This window comes from Triturus cristatus, chromosome 7, assembly GCF_964204655.1.
Source record: "Triturus cristatus chromosome 7, aTriCri1.1, whole genome shotgun sequence".
Lineage (NCBI taxonomy): Eukaryota > Metazoa > Chordata > Amphibia > Caudata > Salamandridae > Triturus > Triturus cristatus.
In genome coordinates this window covers 1,848,248,740-1,848,271,316 of record NC_140590.1, presented here as the reverse complement: position 1 = coordinate 1,848,271,316, position 22,577 = coordinate 1,848,248,740, and positions in this window count along the sequence as shown.

Genomic DNA, 22,577 nt, shown 5'->3' with positions numbered 1-22,577 from the left:
AAAACCTATAATTAATGACGTAACACAACCTCTTCCACTCACGGTTGGTCCATTGACACGTACTACAGATTTATTGCTTACTAAATCATGTCCAGAAAACTTGTTAGGTATAAAAACATTGAAAGCTCTAGGAGCTATAATATGTTGTTCTCCGGAAGGAGTACGACTATTTCTACGTGACTTTAAAGGTCACTACGTGTCCAGAGACATGGATCACCGGCTGCAGAATTTACCTACACACTTATGGGCACAAGGCCCCACTGATGTTGGTTGCATGAACATTACACCATATCGAGTCACACTAAAAACAGGAATAGTACTACCACGAATGCGACAATACAAGTTACCACCAGATGCTGTTGTGGCTTTGCTGCAAATCATTGACGAGCTCATTGCACAAGGAGTGGTTGTCGAAACCGACTCCAATGTATGCAATTCCCCGATAATTCCGATTCTTAAAAGAACGGATCCAAAAGCACCACCAGTATATCGATTAGTTATTGATCTGCGCGAATTGAATAAATGTATTGTACCACAATACCCTGTGGTCCCAGATATCTCTTCATTACTAACAGCTATTGACTCAGAAGCAACGTTCTTCACTGTAATTGATCTCAAGAATGCTTTCTTTAGCGTCCCAATAGATCCGGAAAGTCAATATCTGTTCGGATTCAGTTTAAATGGACGAAGTTTTAAATTCACACGCGCACCTCAAGGATTTACAGAAAGCCCCAGCATCTATAGCCAAGCACTGAAACGAGAACTTGACAGTATCCACATGCCAGTTAACACTGCCTTGCTTCAATATGTCGATGATCTGCTGATCACCGCCCGAAGCGAACCTGAATGTGAAACAGCGTCACTGACGGTTTTAAAATTTCTGGCCGACAAGGGGCACAAGGTGTCCCCTTCTAAGCTGCAATTCTGTGTCCAGCGAGTTGTTTACCTTGGGCACTCGCTGTCCAAGGAGGGAAGACAGCTTACACCCGACCGCATCCAGTTAATCGCTAACATGCCATCACCCAAGACACAAAAGGAGGTGCGGGCTTTTATAGGTCTCACTTCATACTGTAGGCAGTGGATCCCTCAATATGCATTTCTAGCAAAACCACTCATCCAGTTGACAACACAGGAGGCAGCCACATCGACTGTCCTCCCTTGGACTCCAGAACATACACATGCCTTTGAAAGCTTAAAGAAAACTTTATGCCAAGCACCTGTTTTAGCAACACCATGTTACAGTAAACAGTTTACACTCTTTGTTACAGAACGCGAAGGTACTGCCTTGTCAGTACTCACTCAGGAACAAGCAGGATCACACAAACCATGTGCTTATTTCTCTAGTACATTAGATCCAGTAGCTCAGGCTCTTCCTGCGTGCCTGAAATCGGTGGCAGCAACAGCTTTAGCAATCAGACAAAGCGATGCCATAGTGTTAGGACACCAATTGACAGTACAAGTACCACACGCAGTAGAGGTTCTCTTGAACCGCACACAAACACAACACTTGACTATAGCGAGACTCACTGGTTACGAATTGACATTGTTTCAGCCACACATAGAAATCAGACGTTGTAATACGTTAAATCCTGCCACACTGTTACCAGTAGGCGGAACAGATCCATTGGCACATGATTGTGTCGAAGTCATTACTATCACGACGAAACCCAGACAAGACTTGACAGATAGCCCTTTGTCAGATCCAGACTTGACATTGTATGTAGATGGGTCATGTATGAGAACAAGTACAGGAGAGTTAGTGGCTGCTTACGCAGTTACAACAGACACTGAAGTCATTGAAACAAATTGTATTAACACTTTGTCAGCTCAAGCAGCAGAGCTCATCGCTCTGACACAAGCCTGTATTCAAGCCAAAAATAAGAAAGTCAACATATACACAGATTCACGTTATGCATTCGGAGTCGTCCATGACTTCGGCGTACTGTGGCGAGAGAGAGGTTATTTAACTTCTCACGGTGCCCACATCCAACACGGACCCCTCATTCAAGCCCTATTAGACGCGATTCATTTACCTACTGCAATATCGATTATGAAATGCAAAGCCCATACAAAAGTTACCGATATCATTTCTCAGGGTAATGACCTAGCTGACAGAACAGCTAAACAGACTGCTCAGAATCAGACTCACACAACTGACACGACAACGACAATAGTTCAGACACCAACACATTGCATGACAGTTAAGGATCCCGCCCTTGATGTAATTGACATACAGACACATGCTACACCAGAAGAAATAAAGAAATGGACTGAATTAGGAGGGATCCAAACGGATCAAGGATGGATGACGAAGGAAAAATCTATATGGTTTCTTCCCGACTCCATGGTTCAAGTCATCATTAACACAATACATAGTCCAGCGCACCTAGGAGAAAAAGCTATGCTAGACAGCATTCAACACATCTGGTTCAACAAACATTTACGAGCCGCAGCTAAACAAAAAGTACGTACCTGTATGATATGTTGTCAGTTTAATCCAGGTAAAAGCATCCCCGTAGAGCAGGGTGGATTTCAATCTCCCGATCATGCTTTTGAAGTCCTCCAGATGGATTATATCCAGATGGAACGATGTCGAGGATTCAAATATGTCCTCGTAGTTGTCTGTGCTCTTTCCCGTTGGACAGAAGCCTACCCGGTTTCAGATTACACTGCCCCGACTACTGCCAAACAGTTAGTTCGAGAATTTTTCCCACGGTACGGTTTACCACGTGTTGTCTACTCAGATAACGGCCAGCCATTCTCATCCGAACTAATGAAACATGTTTCCCTTTTGTTAGGCTACCAATGGAAATTCCACTGTGTCTGACATCCCGAGGCAGCAGGTCTCGTGGAACGCCATAATCAAACTCTGAAAATTAGATTGTCCAAAATATGTAGAGAAAAAGGTGTCGATTGGATAGTAGCCTTACCAGTCGCGCTCTTTTACATGAGAATGGTAGCACATTCTCGAACAGGGCTATCCCCGTACGAGGTGATCTTCGGTAGACCACCAAATATGTGGGGGACGCCTATACCTCGCAAAATCACTGATGTTGACTGTAATATGCTGACAGATTACCTGGCTTCCTTGATGTCTGCACTACAATCTTGTCGTTCACAGGTAGCTGCAGCTTTTCCCGATAATACTGAGGTGAAGCCCCATGACGTGGTTCCAGGCGACCTGGTTCTGGTCCGGAATTTCGACCGGAAGACCCAACTGGAGCCTAGGTGGAAATCGCCAAAGCTTGTTCTACTAACCACAAGGACAGCCGTGAAGATCGAGGGACGTAAAGGATGGTTGCACTCGAGTCATATCAAGAAATTTTATGGACTACCATCCAGTGTGAATACTCAACCCTGCATTCCCTCACAGACAGACTCTAAGCTCCCCTTGGTTGAGCAGTCAAAAACGGAACTTTATAAACTAAAATTAAGGTCTAGCAAGTCAGACAATTTGATTGTTTAAGTCCTCTCCAAGGTGAATCGGTTGAATTTGTCTCTGACATGTATCCTCTAGACCGGAATAGAGAAAGAAATCAACAGATGCAGCTTAAAAAGCATGCGTATTGTAAATCACTTCGTAGTCACTGCACAGTAACCTTATTAATTTTGTTTTTTCTAAGTCTTCTGATCATCATTTCCAGTATACTATTGCACATGTATTACCCTATTTTTAAGCGTGCTTACAATGTAACTGCAGAACACTCTTTTAGCGAATTACCTCCGCATGAGTTGTCCTATAGATTTGCGCTGCGCAACAACACATTCATTAGTATGTTACATCATTCCCACCAGACCAGCAATGCCACAAATTGTTGGATATGTGGCCGACTCCCTCCCTATCAGAACTATAAGGGAGTTTTGCCCCTCTTTCCATATCCGTTCACACACAATGGCTCCTGTGGAGCATGGTTTAGTTTGATTAATTCCCTAGATTCAAATTCCGCAGTTTATCAAGACAACTGGGTATGGGGAAACCTGAATCTAGTTTTGCTTAAAGTCTGCTACCCTAACAAGGAGGGACTTCCCAAAAGAACAGGAACTGATCTAGAAAATGAAGTATATGGATTAGGTAATTTTACACTTAACCTCATGATCCTGAATGTTGAATCTGAAGCTACACCAATCTTGCCCGCTATGTCAGTATTCCCAGTTAAAGGGGAATTATGTGTAAGTAAGAATGGTTCCATACACATGGGCCATAGTAAATGCACCACTGTGATAAAATTCAATGATCAAGGCAAGTCTACCTTTAGAGCTTCCCGTCATTCCTACTTCATATGTGGCCAGACCGCATATATACGTCTACCTCTAGATTGGGATGGTACCTGTTACGTAGCATTCCTTCTGCCACCTGTTTTCCTAGCTCCTCCTGATTATCATAGAAATACCCATTTAGTACACCATAGACAGCAGAGAGATCTCCCAATTGTCGATTACACTGAAACGGCATGGGAGCAATACACAGATTTCAATAAAGGTTTCTTTCCCTATATAGGTACAGTCACTAATAGTAAGCTGATACGTAGATTAACTAGAACCCTTGAAGCAGTAGTGAACGAGACTACTTCCGCCTTAGGCAATTTAACAGAAGAGCAGTCTGCTATGCGGATTGTTGTGCTTCAAAATCGTCTTGTCCTTGACGTCATCCTGGCCGATAGGGGCGGAGCTTGTAGGGTCATCGGATCAAGTTGCTGCATTTTCATACCAGAAAATTCGCCGTCAGTATATAAAGCCATAACCCGCCTTCATAAGATTATAAGCCAGATACACCAGAGTCCAGGCACCTGGACTTGGTCCGGTTGGTTCTGGGGCGTGTTGTCCGCCTGGGGATGGAGGATCCTATCCTTCCTAGGTATTGGCTTCCTCATACTATTCAGTTGCTGCTTATGTCTACAATGTGGGCCAGCGATTTGCGGCCTGTGTGCCACATCGTGTATCCCACCTCCAAGTTTTCATTCAAAATCCCGGAAGAAGAAAGAAGAACAAATGATGCTATATGAACAGATCGATGGATTGATGAAGATCGATATCACCTGAGGGTCCGTAGGGGACAAGGAGGGAATGAGGAAATATGAATTTTGTGATCAGTTATGTCCCCTATCGTAGACCCCAACGGCTCCATGTGCATGCTATAAGTACATGTATGTTCCCTCCAGTTCCAGCTTTGAAGACGCAAATACATGTGCGTCCACCGTCAACATGTCCTCTTTCAGATTCGCCATGAATGGGTCAGATATTCCATTCCTAAGTATGAAAGGCCACCGACTTTATGTGGTTCACTTTCCACATTTTACAGATTCAGGCGAGTAGGCCCTGAATTCTGCCATCAAGCCTTTTCCTGCCTTCTGCCTCTGAAAGCTCCAGTCCGAGCCTGCATCTGTATCCATGAACTTTGTCCTACTCCCTGCGTGGCTAACGGTGCCTGATCCAGCCTGTTGCCTGCCAAAAACTGTATTTCACCTTCAAGATTATCTGCTCCGCTCCTCATCCGATGCATTCCTGTCTAGTAGTTTAGGTAAACATTCTTCCAGCTACCATGCAAAGGGCCAGGCCTCGCTGTCCTCATGCAAGTAATTCATAGCCCCTGTTACCATGGAAGATTCCTGCCCCCTCGCATCTCATGTAGACACTTAGACGCTTGTACACGCACTAACAGTCAGTATAGAATAGATTCTATCCTAGAGACCTTTCCTTTTGGATAACACAGTTCTTTAAACATAGGATATTAGATATGGTTTGGGATTAGGTTGACATGACCCCCCAGACTTCTGTCTCCACATGTAGAGCTAAATGTCAAGTCCCCTTCACCCTCTAGTTGCACGTCAATCACACGTCATGCGGCTGAGCGCGCACCTCTGCCAAATATTTCTGCTGACATTGCAGGATTCTCTTATGGATCCACCCACTTGTGACATCATGTATAATGACGTTTTATAAGTAACGCCTATATGTCCGCCTTTTTTAGTTACGTATGCCTATTTTATCTGTATTATCAGCTGTTACGCCTCTTGCATCTGTCTTAACGTAATGCTTTCCATATAAATACCATTACCTGTCAATAATGTATGCCCTTCCTTCCTGAACTTTCGTGGTGATGGAATTAGAAGCCTGCAATTCGAATTGTATTTCCTTTGTAAAGGAATAAAGCCTTTTAGAACCTCTAATACCACGGATTCTGCCTCTTATATTTACTGAGTTATTCTTACTAGACTTTACCGCATAAAAAATAGTACCGGTAATGAAATATTTACCACACTTTAATGAGGTAATCAACAACTTACCCAGTAAAGTATGGTCCGTTGTCACTCTACAGAACTCGCCAAATGCCGAATCGGGAAAAGAACTTTTTTAGGAGCACCTTTTCTGTAGTTAGAGCTGTATTATCTTTCGTAGCGTATGCCTCCACCCATTTACTAAAGGCACAAACCACTACCAAGACATACTTCAGGTTGTTACAGCGCTCAAGCTGGATGTAATTCATTTGCAGGACCTCAAAAGGTGCAGTAGGTATTGCAAACCTTCCTGTTGGAGTTCGTGTTCCTTTTCCAGGATTATACTGGAGACAGATCAGACAGGACTGGACTATTTTCTTAGCCCTACCGACAATCTCGGGATGATCCCAAACTTGCATAAGTTGCTTTGCTATTGAGGATGCTCCAACATGTGCCGGCCCATGTGCCATGTGAATCTTAGGATGTAAATAGGCTGTGAGTAACTTCTATTTTGTCATTTCTTTATTCCTCCAACAGCCCTCATCATCCAATGCTCCCTCCTTAGACCATTGGTCTAATTCTTCTTGCCTGGCATCATGCCAAAGTTAATGTTAATGTTAATGTTAAGGGAAATTTGTTGAGCGCACTGTCACCATGAGTTTCCTGGCGCTGGTAGACCACCGAGATTGTGCAAAAGGGACTTAACGGGGATGTGAAAAAAACAAAGTTTTCAAGGATTTCCTGAAGGACAGAAGAGAGGGCTCAGTCTTGAGGGAGAGCGGAAGAGAGTTCCACAGCTTAGGAGCCAGATGGATGAAGCTGCGGCCGCCTAGTCTGGAAAGTTTGAAACGGGGAACGAACAGAAGCTGGAGGTTAGTGGACCTCAGAGCACGGGTGGGACAGTAGGGAGTAACCAAGGACTTCACGAAAGCCGGGGAGGAGCCAATCCGGGCTTTAAAGACCAGGCAGCAGACCTTGAAAGCTATTCTATCACTGATGGGCAGCCAGTGTAATTGATGGAGTAGGGGTCTGGCCAACTGCCATCTTGGAATTTTGAAGGCAAGTCTTGCGGCTTGGTTTTGAATGACCTGTAGCCTGGATAGCAAGGATTTTGGAAGACCGTGGTACAGAGAATTGGAGAAATCCAAACGAGACATCACCAGTGCTATTATAACCTGTAGCAAGGCTTCCGGGGTCAGAAGGTGGGCGACTTTTCGTATCCTGTAAAGCTGGAACATGCAGGCAGATGTTACAGCGCTCACTTGGGCCTTAAGATTGAGCTCAGAGTCAATGATGACCCCGAGACTCTTTACACAACCAGCTGGGAGAGGTGGAGGGCCGAGCTCAGAGGGCCAATACTGGGGGCCCCAGTGGGAAGCGCTCCTCCCGGGAAGGAGGAGCTCAGTTTTCCCAGGATTGAGCTTCAGTTGGTTTTGATTCATCCAATGCTGGATGTGTATCATGACCGCGTGGAAGTTGGTGATGGCGTCAGGAGAAGTGAGGGGAAAAATAATTTGTAGGTCGTCCGCGTAGTTGAACACAGTGACGTCCCACCTACCCAAGGAGTGAATAAGGGGTTGGAGATACAAATTGAAAAGAAGGGGGGATAAAGATGATCCCTGGGGGACGCCACAGAACGACGGGGCGCTGGTAGCTCTGAAAGGGCCCAAGCTGACTGCTTGGGATCTTCCCTCGAGAAAAGACCTGACCCAGGTTAAAGCGAGCCCACGGATTCCAGCTGACTCGACACGGTGGAGTAAGATGGCATGATCCACCGTGTCGAATGCTGCCGACAAATCCAGTAGGACCAGTGCCTGGGAGAGTCCTCTGTCAGCGTTGCTTCTGAGGTTGTCCAGCACGGCTAGAATCACAGCCTCGGTTGAATGGGCTGGTCTAAACCCGGCTTGATTTGATTCTAAAAAGTTGGATTCCTCAATGAATTGCGAGAGGCAAGCAGTGACATGTGCCTCTAAGATTTTAGACAGGTAAGGTAAGAGGGAGATGGGCCGATAGTTGGCGAGGACCGCAGGGTCCGCGCCAGGCTTCTTCAGCAAAGGCACCAAGATGGCCTCCTTGAAAGACCTGGGGACAGTTCCAGAACTGAGAGAGGCGTTAAGTAGAGATAAAACACTGTGCGGAAAAGTGAGGCATATCTCACGAAACACTGAAGGTGGACAACAATCTTTGGGGGAGCCAGACTTCACTCGCGTAGCCAGTTTGGCTAGGGAGTCGGAGTCGAGGGTCGGGAAACAAGTCAAAGTAGAGGTGTTGATAGAAGGAGCTGCAACAGTAGCCAGAGGGGGGGAATGAGGAATAGAATCTTTAATTACCGAAATCTTATCAATGAAGAAAGAGTTCAAGGCATTGCATGACTCAGCGGAGGGGGCCTGGTTGGGGAGTGTCCTGGCATCTGATGTTAATTCAGCAAGAGCCTTAAATATCTCTTTGGATTTATTAGGGGCAGTTAGTATTCTCTTAGAGACAAAGGCGGCCTTAGTGGTGGTAATGGCTTTTTTGTATTCTTTACGTGCGAGCACGTACGCCTCCCTGTCGGTACTAAGGTAATTACGCCTCCACCTACGCTCCACTTGGCGTAGCTCAAGGTGTTGAGATTTCAGAGCTGAGTTAAACCATTTATGAGATTTGCTGTGTCGGGAGTGAGGGAACCGGGATAGGAGGGCGAATTGGTCGCAGGCTGTCGGAAGCCAGTGGGTAATATTTGCATCCAGAGCATTAACGCCTGGGCTGTTGCTCGGTGGGGGTTGAGTCTCTGCGAGAAGGGAGAGGAAGGCAGGGCGATCGAGAGCATTCCATTTCCTAGCGACCCCACCCTCCAAAGACGGGAGTCTGACCAGGCCCTTCACAGAGATAGAAGACTCGATCAGCGAGTGATCTGACCAGACGCACGGGGAAACGATCGGACAGGAGAGCGATACCCCCAGCGTCCAGATGTGGTCCAGGATGTGACCTCCGGTGTGAGTGGGGGTGGTGACGTGCTGAGTCAAGTTTAAGCTGAGAAGTGCCTCGAACAATTCAGTAGCGTGGGGGCCGGCATCAGCCTGATTATACCAGTAATTAAAATCGCCAAACATGGCAATGCGAGCAGAGGCAGTCATCAGGGCGGCAAGCTGTTCACTAAGAGCAGCGGGGAACAGAGGCATAGAAGTGGGAGGGCGGTACAGGACGATGAGAGTCAGGGCTCCAGCTTCAGAAGCTAGGCTGATGACAAGGTTCTCGACCTCGGGGAGACAAAGCGAGGAGGACGCAATAAATTTGAGATCTTTGCGTATAATTGCTGCTACGCCTCCGCCGCGACGGGCTGTAGGCCGGTTGGCATTCAGCATATAGTAGTTGGGTGGCAAGGCTGCCAGGATATCAGGAAGGGAAAGGTCAGACAGCCAGGTCTCGGTGAGCAGCAAGACATCAGGGTTCTCGGCTGTCAGAAGAAGGAATATATCAGAGTGATGTTGAGGGAGGGAGCGTGTGTTAAGGTAGAGTATGCGAATACGGGACTCAGGCTGGGTCAGGGCAGACAGAGACTGATGTATGAGTCGAGGTGAAAGTATATCAGCCGAGATGCCAAAAGACACTAAGCGATCCCAGATTGTAGATGAAAGAGCACGAGGGGGGTGCTGTAGTGCTCTAAGTGTAGCAGCTGAATAAGCGATAAAAGGAGCAGCATCCCCAGGCCCTAGGCCCGTCAGGCCGCGGACGGGCGCAGACGGGCTTACCTTTGGCTTACCTTCGGCGTGCTCTCGGCGCGCCCGCTGCGCTCGTCCGCTGCGCTTCCGAGGTTGGGGGCACATTTTATACTGGTCAGGGTGGGAGGACCGAGCACTTGCTCTGCTCGTCCTCTGACTCACCCAAAATGGCGGCCCTGAATGTAGTTCGAGCAGCGCCTAATCGGCTGCTAGAAGCCTCTGGGAATTAGCGCGAGCGTGGGCAAGGTAAGGAGGTGCCTGGGGGAGTTCGTTAGGGTAGATTCCACCAACAAATGTAATTATTTAAAAAATAGTTCAACACAGAGAAATACCGTTTTACAGTTATAAAAGTTAAGAGTGTCCCCGGCTACTCGCCTCAAGGACCTTACACACAATCTGTAGGTCAGCAATCCGCGCTATGGGCTACAGAGACGCTTTTATACTGGTCAGGGTGGGAGGACCGAGCACTTGCTCTGCTCGTCCTCTGACTCACCCAAAATGGCGGCCCTGAATGTAGTTTGAGCAGCGCCTAATCGGCTGCTAGAAGCCTCTGGGAATTAGCGCGAGCGTGGGCAAGGTAAGGAGGTGCCTGGGGGAGTTCGTTAGGGTAGATTCCACCAACAAATGTAATTATTTAAAAAATAGTTCAACACAGAGAAATACCGTTTTACAGTTATAAAAGTTAAGAGTGTCCCCGGCTACTCGCCTCAAGGACCTTACACTCAATCTGTAGGTCAGCAAGTTCAGCCTGTGATTTGACTACATACATAGATGTGGTACTTCATTGCATTGCGGTCTCTCGAGCTGTGTGATCCGCAAAGGCATTGCCTGCCCCTATTTTATCAGTCACTTTCTTGTGTGCGCTACATTTAACAGTTGCTACTTTCTTAGGATGGGTCAAGGCGGTAAGGAGATTATGTACTAATTCCCCATGCACTATTTGTGTCCCATGTGAAGTGAGAAAGCCTCTTTCTTTCCAGAGTTGCCCAAAGTTATGAGCCACGCCGAAGGCGTATTGGCTATCAGTGTAAATGTTAACAAGCAACTCTGTACTAAGCTCATATGGTCTTGTCAGTGCTATCAACTCAGCTGCTTGAGCTGACTTCTGTGGGATACGAGCTGTCTCAACTACTGTCTGAAGTGTTGTAATTGCATAAGCAGCAGATGTAGTGCCATCAGGCAATTTCAAGCAGGATCCATCAACCCACAATTCCCCATCAACAGTAGAAAAAGGTGTATCTTGTAGGTCAACACGACCCTTTGTGTGTTTTTCAGTAAGGGATATACAGTCATGTAGTTCTTGTGGCTGAGACTGGGAAGCTGGAAGTGGCAATAATGTAGCAGGATTCAGAGTCAAACATCTTTTCAACGTGATATGAGGGGCCAAAAGTGTCAATTCATATCCTGTCAAGCGAGCACTAGTCAGATGCTTTGTCTTTGTTTGATTTAGCAAGGCATCGACTGAATGAGGTATTAACACAAACAATCTATGTGACAAGACTATTCCCTCACTCTGACATTTAGACACATCCGCTGCTGCTACCGCTCGGAAATAACCATGCAGCTGAGAAATATGCACAAGGACGTTGTTTATCACTGTGTGTCTGTGTTAAAACCGAGAGGGCACAACCTTCCCTCTCGTGTACATAGAGTGTGAATGTCTTAGTGTAGTTTGGAGTTCCTAAAACTGGTGCAGAACAAAGAGCTTGACGTAGCTGTTGGAAGGCAATATGGCATTCAGTAGTCCATGGGAGGGGCATCGGAGTGTCTTTAGTCAAATGGGCCAACAAGGGTTTAATAATGTATGTAAAGCTAGGGATCCACTGCCTACAGAAAAAAGTAAAGCCAATCAATGCACGAACGTCCTTCTGAGTATGGGGCTCAGGTGTGTCTAAAATGGTCTGAATGCGATCTGGTGTGAGTGCATGTCCCTCCTTAGACAGGAGGTGACCTAAATAGGTAACCTGCTGTCTACAAAATTGCAATTTCTTCCGAGAGACTTTGTGATGCCGAAAGGCAAGGAATGATAATAGTGACAGTGTTCCTTCTTTACACTGTTCAGGGGTATCGGCAGCCAACAAGATGTCATCGACATATTGAATAAGAGCCACCCCTTTCGGTACAGGAAAAGAATCAAGCTACCGTTTCAACGCCTAACTATAAATGCTAGGACTCTCTGTATACCCTTGTGGAGCTCTACAGAATCTGTATGATCTATTATTTAAAGTGAAGCCAAAAAAATAATGGCTATCAGGGTGAATAGGTATTGAAAAAAATGCATTCTTTAAATCAATTACATTAAATGTAGTGGCAGTAGAAGGAACCATAGTAAGGAGTGTTGTGATGTCAGAGACTACCAAGTATTGGGGTTCCACAATTGTATTAACCTCTCATAAATCAATAATGAATCTGTAAATTTAAGTGTCAGTGTCTCTTCTCAAAATAGGAAGGATAGCGCTATTACAAATTTTATAAGGGACTTCTTCCACAACCCCCACCTTAATCAAATCCTGAACAATGTGCATCAATGCTTCTTCGCCCCGAGATATTTTATATTGGGGTAATCGGGGCAATGAAGCACCTTCCTTCACTTGAATATGCACTGGTGCAATAACCATTTGTTCCACATCGGTATCTGATGTAGCCCATAAAATACTAGGTAAAGATGCCAGAGCAATATCTTCTTCAATGAGACAAAACCTCTCAACCATTGCATAGTTATCATTTAAGATAACACACACACCTTCTGGGGAACAACGTATTGTAGCACGAAAATGTTTGAGCATATCGATACCCACAATGTTATCCGTCGTGGTAGGGGAAAGCAAAAATGGACATTCTGCAGTGAATTTATCAAGACTAAATGCAAGTGGCTGTGACAGTGGGCTAGATATAGGTGTCCCATCGAATCCTATTGATGTATTCATTGGGCCAGACAGTGGAGCCCTAGGAACCAATTTTTTAGACAGAGCACTACAAGTAGCTCCTGTATCAACCCGAAACCGATCAGTAGAGCCCAAAACATTTGCATCAACATGAGGACCTTTCTGATCTACTGGGACCTCAACCGGTTCCTTACCCCATCCTAGGCATTCCTATGCCTAATCAGAATCCCTAAGACCATCAGCCGAATTATCCAACTTTTTTTTATTTATTTATTTATTTTTTTTTTTAAAAACCTTTATTGACATTTCAATCAATAACAAGTATGGGCCTACAACCCCCCGGGGCCGGCCGCTAAGCAATCAGAACAATAGAAATCAAATGTGAACACAGGCGGCACCTCGGAGAGCAGAATCTTCATGCTAGTATAGTCCAGCCAGTGAGCAACCCAGGTAGGACACCAGGAGAAAAAGGGTTTTTCATTTTATAATGGAACGAGACAGTAGGATCAGGTGCCAAACAATTTCCCAACAGCGATAAGAGGCAGGCAGAATAATAGACGTAAGCAATAAACAGCAATCTATTGGATCAATGGCGCAGACACAGGAAATTCAGGATGGGGAAGAATATCATAAACAGTTGCGCCTGCAGGCCCCCGCCCTAACGCCCAGAGAACACCCCGGAAACTGTGGCACACAGGAGAAGGCAACGATTCACAACAAAGGAGGTGTACCACGCTGATCCCAGAAAAGAAAAAAAAAAAAAACAAGAAGAAGCGGAGAAGAAAAAGGAGGCCATGGAAAAAGAGATGAAAGACTAAAGAATCCCCTCCCCCAACCCCCCACCCTGCACCTCTGCAAATGAGTACGGCCCCCCCCCCAGCAGTGTGCCTGTCGCCCTGGAACTAGACCCGAAATATAGAAGAAACAGGGAAAAAGGAGTAAGAAAAGAACCCCACCAGACGGCGGGGTAGAGAAAGTATAATAAACTGGAGGAGGGCCTTCAAAACATACCCCCGGTTTCTCCCTCCCGCACGGTGAGGTCTCCCCACAGCAAACAATAAGCAGCACAAAAGCGACCATATCAAAGAGAGATGGGGAGCATATATGCACCTAATATGCTAATAGCTATGTCATGAGAGTACGCAACCCCTGAGTCCGCCCGTCTACTAGATGACCACCCCCGAAGGATCAGCCTTATCCTTGACCTCTCTTTGCAATTCTGCCCATGCTTACCCCTCGACCCAGCGCCATGTCTGATGTTCCCAGGTATAGAAGTGTCCAAAAACGACCGGGAAGGGAGGCACACAGGTGGGGTGGAAGTCTCTGAGTACCAACACAGTCCGCATCATGGAGGGACGTCTTTCCCAGTGCTGCCCCAGGATCTGCACTGCACACAAGGTCCAGGAAGGCGGAATCAGCCAAAGTAGACAACTGTTGCTGGAATTGTCCCTGGGTTGCCGGAGGCCGTGCACGGGACGAGGCCACCACCTCCCACTCAGGTCCAATACCTCCGGAACAGATCAAACCCTCAGCCAGCCGATCACACGGTAGCATACTGTCCGGAGTGTCCAGCTGTGCACTAATCGCAGGGGTGGCCGCGACATTGTCCTCCTGTGTGCAGTGTGGGAAGTCCCTGTGTACCTGAGGACAGGCAGGCCGCCACTGTCCCAACACTGATGCCACACCATCGAGCTTACTCCCCAAGACCCCGACGCCACGAACCAAGGAGAAATGAAGGGCACCAAGGGCCTCTAGGAGGTCGCCGTACCCCAGCACAGCCCTCCGCGAGCGCTCCGCCACACTCCCAAAAGTCCCACACTCCCAATCCCGCTGCGACCCAGTGGACAGGATGGTAGGCTGCATCGCAACAAGATGGCCGCCGGGGAGGCCCGACCCGTATTGGGGCCGGGACCCATGGACAAGCGCCTCGAGGTCCACGTCGCTGGAGACAGGGTTCCGGGGGCAGGCGAAAATTATCCGTTGCGTGGTCACGGGCAACAGTCGTCCCCACCACGGACCAGCTCCCGCGAAAATCCGGGAGCAGCCCGCAGGGATCAGGGCGAGCTACGGGCGGCGTCCGGGCAGCTCACCGTCAAAGGCAGGGGCAATCACCGGAGAATCTGAGAATTGCACCCCCGGGCATGCCCTCGGTCCGCTACGCTTAGCAGTGGGAGCGACCACGGCGAAATGCAGGCCGAGGTTAGCACCGCTCCGGCGGACCGACTCAGTCACCACAGGCCGCTGTTGTTGAACTGCCACCCGGCCAAGGCGTCCACTCGAGGTCCAGGCTCCAGGGCTGCACGGGCCGCAAAGTTCAAATGCACATTTCTCCGGCGGTACCGCAGCCAGCAGCCAGAAACCTCGGAGTCACACGATCGGGTGCCACTCTCATTCACAAACACAATCGCATAGCGCAGACTGAGGATCTCTTGCAGGATATCCGTGCGGGATGCGGAGGTTCACGGAGCCGGGAGTCTACGCTGCCGTCCCGGTCGCCATCTTGGCTCCTCCTCAATTATCCAACTTTTGATATTGATTTTGTCTATCAAAAGTATTGGAATAATTTGGCCCATGTTCAACTGCCTCAAACCTGGGACGGGTTCCTATTCCTCCCCTATTTCTTGAATTCCCTGGGCATCCTCTCATGCTTCCTCTACCCCATTGATACTACTGACCGCGCAAAAGGGGGCACTCAGAACACCAATGTCCAATCTCTTTACAATAAGCACACTGATCAGAAGACACAGTTGATTGAGAGAAAGGGGGGTACACTAGGGGTATATACTGCACGTCCGCCTCTGCCACCACCTCTGAATGGTTGACCATATACTTGAGCCAACATAACTTTCGTCTTTAAGTCCTTAACCTTCTTATCCTCTTTACCTTTTGCTTCCAATTCCTGACGCTCATAATACTGGGCCATAGTCAAAAGGGAGACTGGGGAAGATGTAGTCCATGAACTCTTGCTGGCCGTTAGGCGACCAGCTAATTCTGGCAACATGTTAGTGACAAATGTGTCGATGAACAGATGCTTACCTGTGTCTTCTGTCAATGACTGCCCACTAATGTCATGGAATGCCTTCTCTTCAAATCGTGTAAAGAAATCAGAAGCTGACTCATCCGCTTTCTGTTTACAAGACGTTAACGTTGTCCAATCTATTTTCTTAGGGGGTATGAGAGTTTTTAATGTAGTTCCAATAGCTTTGGGAGGATCTAATATCTCCTGTTGTGGTTTCTGTGCACGCTCTCTAGCCACATCTATTTCTTCTAAATGCACCGAAGTATCACCATAGGCTACATTATCATCTATTTTCCAAATTGTTCTCCACATATCAGAGGGCAAAATAAGTCCAAAAAACATATCAATATCTGGCAGAGTCATAGTACAGGAGCTAATAGCTCCTTCCACTTCATAAAAAGCGGCCGTATTTTTCTGTTGATCAGGCAAAGCAGCTTTAAGAGCCATAACATCTGCTCTACTCCAAGGAGTATAGACCTAATTATAGACAAAATATCCCTTTGCATCATCTGAATCTTTATCAGCACTTGTTCCCACTACCTTCGGAGGAACATACAAAGGTGCAGCTTCACGCATCGGTTTTACAGTAACCACAGTATCACTAGGGTCATTGTCTGTCTCCAGAACTTCTTCTTTCTGCACTGGGGTCTGAACTGTTTGTGCAGTTTTAACTTTACCAGCTGATTTTTGCTCCGCTTTTAAACGTAGTGTATCATGTCTTAATTTAACTACTCGCCTAATTAAATCAGGTATATTTGCAAAAAGAAAAGTTCCATCATTTAATTGTTTATAATCAGAATTGATATCAGTGGGGTCTAAGTTTTTAGAAACGTTTCTAAAACCAAGTATTACCTCCCAGGTAAACTTCTCTGCAAAATATAAGTGCTCTAAATCCTTCCACTGCTGAACCCGCGCTACAAGGTCTGAGGCAGAAGTAGTCCCATGAGCTTCTTTGCGAGCAGTGGATCTGATAGTGGCTTTTTCATCAACAGTCGAAGTAGAGCGAGTCTGCCACCCATCTCGCTTATCTAAGTCTTTATCATTTGAAGAAAGATGTTCTTCTTCAGAAAGATCATCCTCAGGGGCAGAGGGAAATTTATATGGGGGCGGAGGTCGATCTAACAAAATTGAGTCATCCTGAGGTTTAGTAAGTATGGGATAAATGGGGCGCCTAATAGTGTACTGGCCAGTTACCTCCAAACGAAGCTCCCTTTCCTCTTTTTCTTTTATTGCCTTCATCTCTTTATTTTTTAATTCCAATGCTTTTTAATATATCGTTTTACGCTGTTCTTTTTCTGCTATAGCTTCTTCTTTCCTCACTATCTCGTGCACTTCCTTTTTCGTATAGTTGTTCCACAGTGTACCATACATTATGGAAGAAATACCGTATTTATTGTACATATGCCTATAAAGTGTCCCCTCTGGGGGAGCCAGCTGACTTCCTTCTAAATCCATTTTGGTACCACCAAGACAGCAACACAACCTACGGAGTGTGCTAGGAACAGGCATGCAACCACATTTTTTTAAAAATATTACGTTTCCAAGATATAACAAAGTAGAGAAAAATCTCCACATTACCTGCCTTTATCTTTTGCAAAGGATACATCAAAACAAACAAAACCAGAATCTTGGCCAAGCAATTCAAGAGTGCCGCTTCAGCGACCTTACCAAACAAAAGTCTCCAACTTCCAACTGCCAAGCTCTTGGTCGACCTAATGGTCACTGCAAAAAAAGGCCAAAGGATACTTCTGTCGGGACCGGCTAACACCTGGAGGGTCAAATCAAGAAAACCGGAAAAACCACTTCAGCTGCAAAGACAAGGGTCTCCTCATGCAGGACGTCTCCTCAGCAATATTCCACTATTCCATCAAGACCACTCCTTTGGACGGCCACGTCTCCGATGAGGACCCCCGTGTCTGGCGCCAACTGTGGAAATGTGCTTTTCAATGAGCATTCCGGTGCAGGGGTCACCCTTCTCTGTCCACGGGTCCTTAGACCAACAAAATAGAGATTGGCACTGAAGCTGGGTTTTGAATAAGTTTATTAATCACTCATGAGTGGGACTATGCTCACACAGCACTCTCAAGTGCTGCCTGAGGTAGTACATTGAAGTCACAGAACACAGGCCTTATATACAGAGTTTGTTGCAGAGTAAGCATGTAGTTACAAATTGAAGGTACAAGCATACACAGGAATAACTACGGACAAACATGGGCAGATGGGAGATCACTTAGTCAGCAAAGTGGGAGGGGGAGCAGGAGTGCTTATGGCAGCACTAATAGATTGACAGTTGAGTCTGAGAGACGTTTAGACGTACCGGGTTTTCCACCAATTTTTTATTCTTGCAAAGAAAGTTTCACAACTTCATTCATTCATGAAGCGTCATCCTGGTTATATACAACGTTGTTTCATTCACATGTCCCAATGCATTTCGGGCTTCGCATGAGCCCTTTATCAGGGGAAATCTAGACATAAATCAGTGTAAGTGGAAATTAGTTCAATAAGGATACACATCCACTGTAATTATACGGGTAGCTTTATGTGTACACTACTATCCTATGAGTTGTAGGGGTGATTTGTTATGGTGAAATTGTTGGTGCCTTAAAGAACTGTAGGTATATCTTGGTGTTGGAAGTGTAATAATCGAAGTGAGTAAATAGACATGCAAGGATGAGCTGGAGACATTTAAAAATGAAGATTTTACTGTGAGGAATGCTTATGCGGTAAAAAGAAGGTGCTGTTTAAACGGCTGTGCCGAAGATGGCGGGTTGTGAGGACAGTGCTAGTACATGCTCGAAATTTAAAAGGCGTGCTGTGCTCGATCTTTGCTAGGTGATTACAGTGTGAAGGAGTTAAGCCGGTGTTCGTATCATCCGTATACGGCTACCGAAGGATGAGGTGCCGGTTTCTGTGCTTACTGCCGGTTTCAGTGCTCGCTATAAATATAAAGCTCTTACCTCCCGCGCGTGCGGTGAACGATTTGTTAGTTGTCTGCGAATTTCTGACAAGTTACAATGCCGGTCACGTTCCCAGTTTAAAAATGGAGGTACCTGCAATAAATGCCGGTCTGTGTGTAGACCTGATACAGAAAGAGGACTATGGGTGTGTAGGAGACTGCAATTAGTGAAAACGTGGGCACCATCTTGGCGAAGGTTTAGGTGCAAGATGGTGTTTCTCAGTGGGTGTGAAATTAGTGTGTGCTGTATTGTGATGCTTGCTGGGTTATGAAAATGGGTTAAAAGTATTATGTAATAAAGGATGTAGGTGGTGCGAGGTTCTTAACAAATTCACAATGTGATTTACACATTTCAATAACGGAGCAATTATACAATGATAAATCATAGGTAACACGCAAATTTCATTCGGTCATTCAGTCCTCTTGGTTTCGTTGAATCCAAGAAGTTAATCCAGGGATTTTCTCTTTGTAGGAGGAATTTATTGTTGTCTCTCCCTTGCTTTTTCTCAATTGTTTCTAGAATGGTGAATTTGAGTTGTGAGATGCTGTGGTTGTTTTCATTGAAAAGCGAGGCTACTGTTGAATTAGAGTTTTTCGTGCGGATGCTGCTTTTGTGCTCATGGATACGGGTTTTTATTTTTCTCTCAGTCTTGCCTACATATACGAGGCCACATGGGCATTTTAACAAATAGATGACGTTGTTGGTGTCGCAGGTTGCTGTCACTCGTAATTGTACTGGAGTTCCACTCATGGGATGTGTGATTTTCAAACATTTAATAAGGTTGTTACACTTACTACAATTATGGCAAGGAATGGTGCCTTTGTGTGTGATTTTTGAAAGGTTCTCAAGGGGGGTTTGCTTGATCATTTCTTGGATGTTTTTTTCTCTGGTGTATGCAAACCTGGGAGCATCTCCATAAATGCTGTTGACATCAGGTTCTAGTGACAAGATGGACCAATGACGTTTTATGGATTTTTTGAAATGGTAACTCATGGTGGAGTATTTGGATACTACCACCATGCGGGATTGATCTGTATTAACAGTAAATTGTAATAGTTCCGTTCCTGTTTTGTTGCCGGTTTTTATCTTGGCTCGTTGCAGGATGTTCTTGGGGTATCCTCGTTCTTGGAATCGTTGTATCATGTTTTCTGTTTGGATTTGTAAGTCTGTTGGGTCAGAAACGTGTTCAAAAACCTCACGACATCCAGAATTACAAAGCCAACAAAATGGATGCCATAACCAAGATGGCTTCAGCTCATGCTAACAGAAATTATTTCAGATTTCCACAGTGCATGCAATGAAAGCTGTCTTTCAATTGTTTTTCCAATAAAATTTAACAATTGATGGTTACAAACAAGCTTTGCAAATGTAACAGGTTTGCAGCCAATGCCAGCGTATTGGCGTTGTCTTATTAGGTCAAGCTTGTCAGCGCACATGAGCTGTCTGCACGACTTGTTGTAATCAATAAAACAACTCTATTCCCACCTCCTGCTTACCGTTGATTCATTCCAGCATCACTCGTCTTTGCAGCCCCCTGTCTCATTCCAGCAACCGACACCTCTCTCCCTTTCAAGGCTGAGGAGCACTGGTAAAGTACAATACACCTACACTTGCCTTCTATATCTCCTGTCTGGGAATTTTGTTGTTGTTGCTATTGATGCTTTCAGCCCGTCGCTGCGTGTTTTGCCATCCGCTTTCTGTGCTGCTTGTTGTGCTATCCGCTTTAATACATGTACTACCATTTCTTCTTTGCCAGGCCCTCAAAAAATAAGAAACACGTTTGCTTCCCATTCATTTTTTACGAAAGTCTTTAGTACGGTTATTATCCATAGTCTATTGCCTTATGAACCGTACTACATTACTCGCATAAAAACCAGGGGCTGTGGCATTGTCTTTTCGCCGGGGTCCTGCTACTGGGCAGCCATAGGTGTCAGGCGGGCGTTGTACTTTAGTGTGACGACAAGTACACGCTCCCCTCCTGGACCCATGGGGCTATTCCCCTCTCCTTTCACAATACTAAGGCTTCCTGAAAAGCGGCAAGCCAGACTATAAATTGTAAGCCACTTTGTGCTTGTTCACTAACACCCCAGGTTAGGGTGCACCTTAGAGTGTGCATACCGCCGAGGTGTTCCTTTTTCTTTTCACCAGTTGGTCCTGATGAAAGCCTTGCTAAATGGGTAAATCTAAAGGCAGAAACATGTTGACCATGATTTTATTTCACTTGCACTTTGGACTAGACTACTAATCTTAGTCTCTACGTCCAAGCACTTGTTTATCAGCGCTTGGTTAACCACGAATAAAGTTGGTTTGCGTTTAAACCAAGCCCTTTTTAAATCACTACCTACATCACCTCACCTTGAAAAACACCCAGCTCCGCTGTAACCAGGCGTAGTAGCACACCAGGGAGGCATTTGGCCTCTCTGGTGGGAACCCAGTGATGAAGCATGTCACCAACCAGGTTGGTGAGTGAGGGTTCTTTTTACACACAAGAGTGACTCCCCCCCGTTTTCGCTTTTAAGCTTGTCGTGCACTCTTTTGTTGTTTTTTGCCTAGAGTGATCAGGGGATTAAGAGTGTCTTTTTCCTCCCTTTCTCTCTTGTTGTTATAATATAGTCTTTTTAGTCATACTGAAAGTGATTTGAAATGGAATGTGTTGTCCTTTATCAATCCCCATCCAAAAAGCGGTGATTTTGAATTTGAATGCACTTTGGCATAAAAAAAAGTGAATTTCATTCTGCTTTTTAACACAACTATTACATGACTAAATGAAATGTCAGCCTCAGAATCTGATCTGTAAAAACTACCTTTCGCCTCTTTTGAGTGCCTTAAAGTATTCCAAAGCGAACTCTGCTGACTGTTTTGCAAAAGACTACATACGCCATCAACCTCCACTCATGGCCTCATCGCGTTATGAACTGGCCTTTCTCAACAGAGACTCCATCAGAAGGCATGGATCTCTGAGTTGAATCAATACATTGCTACACATTGTCGCAGTGTTGACGTTTTTGAAAACCTCAAAGGTAGGAACCCTGCTGCAGGACTGAATTTGGCCATAAAGAACTGTCTTTTAGGTCTCGCCTGGCGACGCAGCACATGCGCGATGCTCGCCTTGGCGAGATCTATTGTTGCCGGTTTCTCTAGCGAAGGGAGAAAAGAGGTGGCTCGCGCGGACAGAAGATGGGCACGCGTATAGACAGGAGATGTGCACTCCGTACGCGTGCACATCTCCTGTCGCCAGAGGCTTGCGTTACACAGCGCGCTCATCTCTGCTTTCACTTTCCCTCCCCCCGTCGGCTCCACGGAGCCAGCTTGTTAAAATCAGTTGTGTTACATCGCAACACTGTTATTTTAGTTTTAGTTATTGGGCATTTAATGTGTACGACTTTTGTCATAAGTTTAAAAAAAAATTTTGGATTATGTGCATTAAGCCCCAGAATCCGCATGCTAAACCCATTTTAAAGGTAGCAATTTATAACTGGAGTTAGTTATCTCATCCGATTCATATTTACCCAGGGAATAAATAAAGATCCGGTCCCGAGCCACTCTTAATAAGACCCTTTGCATTGTGGCTGAGCCTTGGGTGTATTGCTTACGTTTTTGTTGAATCCTTTTTCTAAATATTAATAAATTAAGAGATCTGTCCAGTATGTAAATGCTGTTCAGGAGCAGCGAGTGAGGCACAGAGACTGGGCAGCGTTGAGAGAACAAAGAGCAGGATTAAAGCAACACTGTTACAACATTTCACTTCGTTGTTGAAGTTACCGTTATGTAAAACAACAATGAAGTTGGTCAGACTTTTG